Raw genomic sequence first — 7,625 nt, forward strand, 5'->3', positions numbered from 1 at the left:
TCAGCTCCCCGGCCGACGGCCCACCTGGGCTTCGGGAACAGTGGGAGGGAGAGTCTGGGGCCAGGAGAGGGACGGTGCAGGATCAGGGAAAGGTGAGTCCTAGGACGCTGGGGCTCTAGAAAAGTCGGGAGCGCTCCCGCTCGTCCCCGTGAGCTTGAATCATCCGACCTCGCAGGCCTCCCGGGGGTGTGGTATACAGGACTGCTGCTAGGGTGCGTTTTTATCCGCATTTCGTTTTTTTCTCTCGGTTTGGAGAGGTGGGGCAGGCGTTTCTGGAAAAGAATGAGAACGAGTGAAGCTTAAAGGAAATAGGATTTTCTTTGCTTGTTGAGACAGCAAAAGCCTCATTTTTTAACCCGCAACGTCAAAAGCAGCCACGAGCAACCTGGAATTTCTATCTTTAGAACGAACCAAAGGAGAAAGGCGCAGGACCTGGCAAAAAAGCGGGCAACCCATTTACTTCTTCTTGAAAGCAGAGGGTTCTGGGCTTGGGTTTTGTTTCTTTCTTATGTTTTTGTTTGTTTGGGTTTTGTTTTGTTCAAGGGGGCGGTCAGTGTGGATTTTGCGGGGCACGGGGGTCTTTTTTTGTTGTTGTTAAGCAGGGATGTAACATCCGCCTGAGTTGGGGACGAAGGAAAAATTAGGAGAGATTATTCGTATTCGACCCCCGTAAATGAGGACTCCTGACCTCAAACTCTGCCCTTGTTCTTCGTTGTGTCTGTCCTAAATTATAGAAATGAACCTTCTGCCATGCCACTTTCTCCTGGATTAAACACAAACCGTCCACTGTCCAGTTAGTGTCTAGATAGTTTAGAATACTCTAGAACTGCCCATATGTATCCCCTGCTCTTGACCTGAAGTAGCATTAGTCACCAAGCCACACAGGGCTTGTGGGGAAGGACTGAAGCCAGGGAGTGCTCATTCCGCGACAAGGGTGCCTAGGCCCGGGAAGGATGGCTCAGCCAGTGGGGTATAGATTTCCTTCCTGGGACGTCATTTCTGTACCAGCTCCCCTAAATGTTGTCTCGTGGCTTTCCCTGCACTGGGCATTCAATCTTGACCCTTGGATTACTTTTGCCCCTGAATGTCCTTTGAACGTCCTCAACAAAAAAGGGCAAATATTTGTTGTCATGCAGTATTTGTTTGTATGCTTCATGTCCTTTACTTCCTACGAAAGCCGAAGAAGCTGTTACTATTATGATTTCTATTTATCTATTTATACATTAGGGAAGTGAAACTAATGAACTCCCAAATCTAACAGCAAGTAAATGACATGAAGTTGGGACAGCAGGGAAAAGCCTAAAGTGACAGGACAAACCCAGTTGTTCACTTTCTACACCACATAAAGCCACCGCAATTCCCTATTTGTTCCAGGTCTGCATGAGCAAATAAGGCAAAAAGAAGGCATCTGAATGCAAAGAGAAAGGTGGCCCAAAGCTACAAATTTTGCAGAGTCCACTGCAAAATGCAAATGTGAGACCTTTTGTTTCAAAATTAAGAATTTTAAGGCCGGGCCTGGTGTCTCATGCCTGTAATCCCAGCACTTTGGGAGGCCCAGGTGGGCGGATCACCTGAGGTCAGGAGTTCTAGACCAGCCTGGCCGACATGGTGAAACCCCCATCTCTACTAAAAATGCAAAAATTAGCCGAGCCTTGTTTCTCATGCCGGTAATCCCAGCTACTCCGGAGGCTGAGGCAGGAGAATCACTTGAACCTGGGAGGCGGAGGTTGCAGTGAGCCAAGGTCAAGCCATTGCACTTCAGCCTGGGCAATAGAGCGAGACTCTGTCTCAAAAAAAAAAAAAAAAAGAATTTTAAGATGTCGATGGCAGAGCATTAAACCAAGCATGGGGCTCCTCCCACCACAGGGCCTGTGAGACTTCCCAGGGTTGCATGCCTGTGAAGCCAGCCCTGGGAAGGAGGAGGCAGTTTTAGTTTAAGAGTCAGAGACTTTTTATTGAGCATGAAATTCGAAATTGTAGAGATGAGATCATAATCTATAAAAATTAAAGTTCTTAGATTTAGCAGTTTCTCTTTCCACTGTTGAGATTCACCACACTGACACATTCCCTGGTCAAGATGTTCCTAGGGGAAGATGATTTGCTGCTGATTGCGTCAGAATGATGGACATTGCCTGCATGTTCTCCGGTTCCTTCACTACTCAGAGATCCTGATGGCTTTTTGCTTCTCAGTCAGTACCTCTGTTCTGCATTTAATGCCATTTCCTGCCCTGAGGTATCTTCCAGATCCTCTAAGCACCAAATACAGGAACATCCCTAGTTAGAATCCTGCTGAGTTGGGGAAGGAACCAACAGCCACTTGTCTGCTGGAATTCCTACAACAGCATCCCCATCCTAGGTTTCAGTGTCTCCATTTGTGAGATATTCACCGGCTCTCCAGACTGTGCATTCTATCTTCGGGCATTTCTGGTTACTCGAACGTTCTTACCCCATTTAAAGCTCACATCCCCCGCCTTTAAACTCCCACTGAGATATCCTTGTATCCCCAGTGACCAAGCAGAATAATTCTTTTCCACACTTCAGATCTTTACACATTTGCCAGTGGTTTTCATGCTTCTTCCTCTAGAGTCTCCTCTTCACAAGGTAAAACAGGCACTTCCTTCAACAGTTGCATATTGGCATGTTTTCTGGTTCCCTCCACACCTTGGCCATTCTCTAGACGTGTTCTGGTTTGTCTGTGTCTTTTTACAGTACTCCACGTATGCTCTGACTACTGCAGCATGGGAGATGCTGCCTACCACTCTGCCTGGAGCCTCATGTTGCATTTGACTGTTTTAGTAATCGCATCCCACTGCAGACTCCAATTGGTCCAGATATCCCAGTTCTATTTTATGCATAGTCTGCTGGGTCACATTTCTGTCGTCTTGTGTTTAGGCTGTTATCTGCGCCCCATAAATATCACCAAAAGCAATCGTTAAGTCTGAGCCAGATGAGCATGTTGGGCTGCCGGAACTTACCATAGACTGGGTGGATCAAACACCAGAAATGTATTTCCTTACATTTCAGGAGGCTGGAAGTCTGAAATCAAGGTTTTGGCTGGGTTGGTTACTTCTGAGGCCTCTCTCCTTGGCTTGCAGATAGCCATCTGCAAGTATTCTCCCTGTATTCTCACATGGTCTTCCCTTTGTATTTTACTGTGTCCTAATCTCTTCTTCTTATAAGGACACCAGATATTGGGTTAGGATCCACGCTAATGACCTCATTTAACCTTAATTACATATTTGACCCTATCTCCAAATATGGTCACGTTTTGAGGTAGTGTGGGGTTAGGATTTGAACATATGAATTTAGGGGTGGGGGTACATAACAAGTAAGGACTTGGATTTAGAACAGCTAAGACTTATTCTATAATCCTGTCCCTCATCTTTGGCCTTTATTTCCAATGAGCAATGGTTCTTTCATTTGCAGTTTGAAGATCATTCAACTCAACAGGAAAAAAAAAAAAAAAAGGAAAAGAAATGGAAGAGATCAGCTTTCTCTCTGTCCTGCGTGAGTATTGCGTGGTGATCCCCATGCAGCTGGCTTACCCCTCCCACAATCATCAGGCTCTGAAAAGAAAGAAAATGACCTTTTATACTTTCCTTTAGAAAATTTTGTCAAAGCTTAAACACTGACATTTGTTGACATTTAAAATCTGTATTAGTTTACTAGAGCTGCCATAACAAAATATCACAGACTGGGTGGCTTACACCAAGAAATTTATTTTCTCACAGTTCCAGAAAAGTCTGAGATCAAGGTGCAGGTAGGATTGGAATCCTCAGAGGTCTCCTTGGCTTGCAGATGGCTGCACCCTTGCTAAGTCCCCACATGTTCTTTCCTCTGCACAAGTACCTCTGGTGTCTCTGTGTGTCCTAATCTCCTCCTCTTATAAGAATACCAGTCAGATTATATTAAGGTCCACCCCAGTGACCTTAATTTAATTAGCTCTTCAGAGGCCCTACCCAAATACAGTCATGTTCTAAGGTACCAGGGGTTAGGGCTTCAACATATGAATTTTAAGGGAACATAAGTCTATAACCAAACTCCTAAAATTCCCCTAAAATTATTCTCACATTTTAAGCTACTCTCATGTCCGTCCTTGGGAGTGGATTCGTTGTACTTTGTATTCATGTCCTTTTGAAATCAGAAAGCTTCCTAGGTAACTAGGATATTTCTTTAGCTGCTTCCTAGTTGAATATATGGATTATTTAGCCACTCCAGACTTCCGGTAGTGTTGGAAATTACCATGCTTTCCATGAAGATGTGACCTTGCTGCGTATCATCTATGTTGGCAGACACAGTGATGTGTTTGAGAGTTCCACATGCCTCTTAACCTGTCTTTCCTCCCAAAACTGTATGCTGATTCCTCATCAAAGACCAGAATTAGATCCTGAATTGTATTCATTCTCATCTCTTTCTACCTTCTCCAAGACAGGACAGGGTTAACTTCTTTATCTTAACGTCAGCCTTCAATATCTACAGAAGTCTAAACTGTAAATAACATTGAAGCTTTGCATAATAAAATTCTTTCCCCCAGTGGTGGGCAGTTTTTCACAAAGTAAGATTCTTTTAATCTTTTCTTTCTTTTTAATGAGTAGACATAAAGAAATGCTTAAATAAATATTTATCAACTAACATACCTACGTTTAACTACACATACCTAACAGACCTGAATATAGGCAGAGGATGTGACATTTTACTTACCCTTTTATTAAAGTTACTGCTTCATTTATTGGTCTTTACTTCACTAGTGCATCCATAAAATGTTTACATATTTTTTAAACAATAAAATAGTCTTCAAATTAGTCCTTCTCTGTAATAACTACATAAAACTGCTTTAGAGACAGCCTTCAGATCAACTAAATTATATTTTACAAATGGGCTTAGGTATTTCAGTAGTAACTCTATGGAACAACAAAATTCACTGTTTAAGCAGGGACCAATATTGGCAGCTGGCTTCCGTAACTTGTTTGAGTAATGTAGTAATTCCAAGGTTGCTGCAAGGACTAATGTACAAGAATATTCCTGTATTTTATGGAATAAAAAGGAAGAATAAGAGAGGAGAAAGAAGATAGTACCTACCAACCCCAGACGTAGAGAGTATGAAAATCCATCAAGTAGCCAGAAGATTTAATGGAGCCGTGTGGGTCTTATGTCAGTTCTTTTCCTGAGAGAACTTTGGATAATAGGACAACAATATGCTCTGGTGGAAAAGAACTCAGGCCTTGAGAAAGCCTGACCACTACAGTTTCTGAAAAATGCTGCTTTCATTAGGTGGTGTGGTGATGAATTGTAAAGGCACCCAGCACAGTGCCTGGTTTACCACAGAAATCAGTTCTTTTTTCTTGAGAGAACAGCAATTCACAATAGCTGTCACTTAAGTGACCAGCATAATCCTGGGTTTGAGCTTGTGCTGACTTTGCCAGGGGCTGCCAGTTAGCACAATGGCTGTCAACCCCATGTTATTTATTTGGGTTCCCTAAGTAATGTTTTGCTAATAAAAGCTCTAAATTTGTGAGTGATTTGCTCTTATTTATTTAATAAATAAATCAAAGTGGCATGATTTATTAATTTAATTAATTAATTGTTAGCAGTGGCACAGTCTCAGCTCACTGCAACCTCTACCTCCTGGACTCAAGTGATCCTCCACCTCAGCCTCCAGAGTAGCTGGGGCTACAGGTGCACACCAACATGTCCAGCTAATCTGTGTACTTTTTGTAGAGATGGGGTCTTGCCATGTTATCCAGGCTGGTCTTGAACTCCTGAACTCATGATCCACCCTCCCTGATCTCCTAAAATTTGGGGATTTTAGACATGAGCCACCATGCCTGATTGATTTACTCTTATTTTAATTTAAATACAAGCAACTCAGGGTTAGCATCATATCAGGCTACTCTCACTTCTAGTATCTCTCTTGAGTGTGGGAGTAAGGAATGGAGCTGCAGCTAGTTTGCTGAGAACTAGACAAAAGCCTGACCACTCCCTAGGGCGTGTGCCTAGGATGTGAAAGATAATGCCTCCTGTTTTCAGATGGCACAGTGCTTGGAGAGGCTGCTTGCCAGAGCTGTTGAAAGGATGCCACTGGGCTGGTCCTGCACAATGGAAGGCCACATCACATGCTCCAGGAGAGTCACTCCCCAGAGCGGCTGCAGGAAGCCACAGCTCTGTGGCCTGGGATCCTTGCCAACACTGAATACTAGTGATAGACATTGGAGTTGAGGGGATCTTATGCTTCAAGGCAGCTGGACCTCTTTTTCACTAGTCAAATCATACCTGGGGATTGTCTTTCATGTCCTGGAGACTTTGATGAGTAACTCGACTTTTAAAATCCAAGTGAAGGCTGTGGCCAGAGAAGCATGACCTGAACCTAAAATGAATGGGAACATTACAGTCTGACAAGCCTTGAGAATTCAGGTTCACGTTGCCTAGTGAAACAACATCCTGAATGATGAAACAAACACACAAACCAACCAACAATTTGTGATCTGGGATACCAAAACAGACACTCCTTTATCACCTAAGAGGGACTGTAAGGTTAAGGAAACAAAGTTACCTACAGGGTTAGGGTTCGGGGACTGGCTGGCATGACCAATTTCTCAATTTCTATGGCTATAAACTCCCTAATAATAGGAACTATCAGACCCATCCTCTGATTTACAACCCAGACCACTGCAACTCTGATTGGACTGAGGATCACCCTTACAAGCATTCTTTTCTGATAAGCAATTGCAGACCTGAAGCCAGTTTCAGCCAGTTTATGGAGGCTGTCCACAAACTGCCTTTGGGTGCTGTAGTCCACTTTTTGATGTAAAGAGCCAAATTCTACCTCATTTTAACACGAAAACCCTGCCCCAAAGTGTATATGGGATGTATGTCACATACGCGTTTACCCATTGCCCATGCACTCAGCTCCCCTCATAAATATGTATATCTTTTCCTCCAAACCTGCTGAATATGTATGACTCCATTGTGTGACATGGGCCCTGTGAGGCATGAAACCCAACTTGTCCTTCCCCTCTTTGAAGAGAGAGCACATTCGGCATATGCTGAAGACTGTATCTTCCGGGTTTGCAAACTGATATTGCCAATAAAACAATTTTTATTATTTAGCCTTCTATTATTTAGCCATCGCGATGGTCTTTTTGATAAATTCACAAAGGCACCATCAACTTTGTCCCTGAGCAAACACCCAACTTCATCCCTCAAATAACATTTTTGTCCCATGTGTAATTTATTCAGTTAAAGTAAATATAACTATTAGAAACAAAAGGGTTCAGTATTGGTGGATCAGTAAAAAATGTTTATATTCTCACTACAGGTGAGAATAAAAAAAAAGACTGGTACATTTGCTCCCATTAAGGAGCTAATGTTTATATGAGAAAAATATCTGGGCAAAAGAAAAAAAAAGCACAGTGAAAAAAAGTACATCAGTAAGTACAATTTAGCATACAGTATTTGTGCATATATATGTGAATTCATCAGAAGAAAATTAAACATCGGGCGTGGTGGCTTGTGCCTGTAATCCCAGCATTTTGGGAGGCTGAGGCAGGAGGATCACTTGAGCCCAGGAGTTCAAGACCAGTTTGGGCAACAAAGTGAGACCCTGTCTCTACAAAAAATAAAATATA

At 42.9% G+C, this 7,625-nt stretch overlaps 1 protein-coding gene across 1 annotated transcript in view; it reads right to left on the minus strand.

The window, feature by feature from the left end:
- APP (amyloid beta (A4) precursor protein) overlaps positions 1-168 on the minus strand; it is a 312,122-nt gene extending 311,954 nt beyond the window's left edge. The window contains exon 1 of the mRNA XM_011998311.1: positions 25-168. The gene's annotated coding sequence lies outside the window, so the exon portion shown is untranslated. The remainder of the gene's footprint in view (positions 1-24) is intronic.
- Between the last annotated feature and the right edge of the window lie 7,457 nt (positions 169-7,625).

The sequence above is a fragment of the Mandrillus leucophaeus genome, unplaced genomic scaffold (assembly GCF_000951045.1).
Source record: "Mandrillus leucophaeus isolate KB7577 unplaced genomic scaffold, Mleu.le_1.0 Scaffold567, whole genome shotgun sequence".
In the NCBI taxonomy this organism is placed as follows: domain Eukaryota; kingdom Metazoa; phylum Chordata; class Mammalia; order Primates; family Cercopithecidae; genus Mandrillus; species Mandrillus leucophaeus.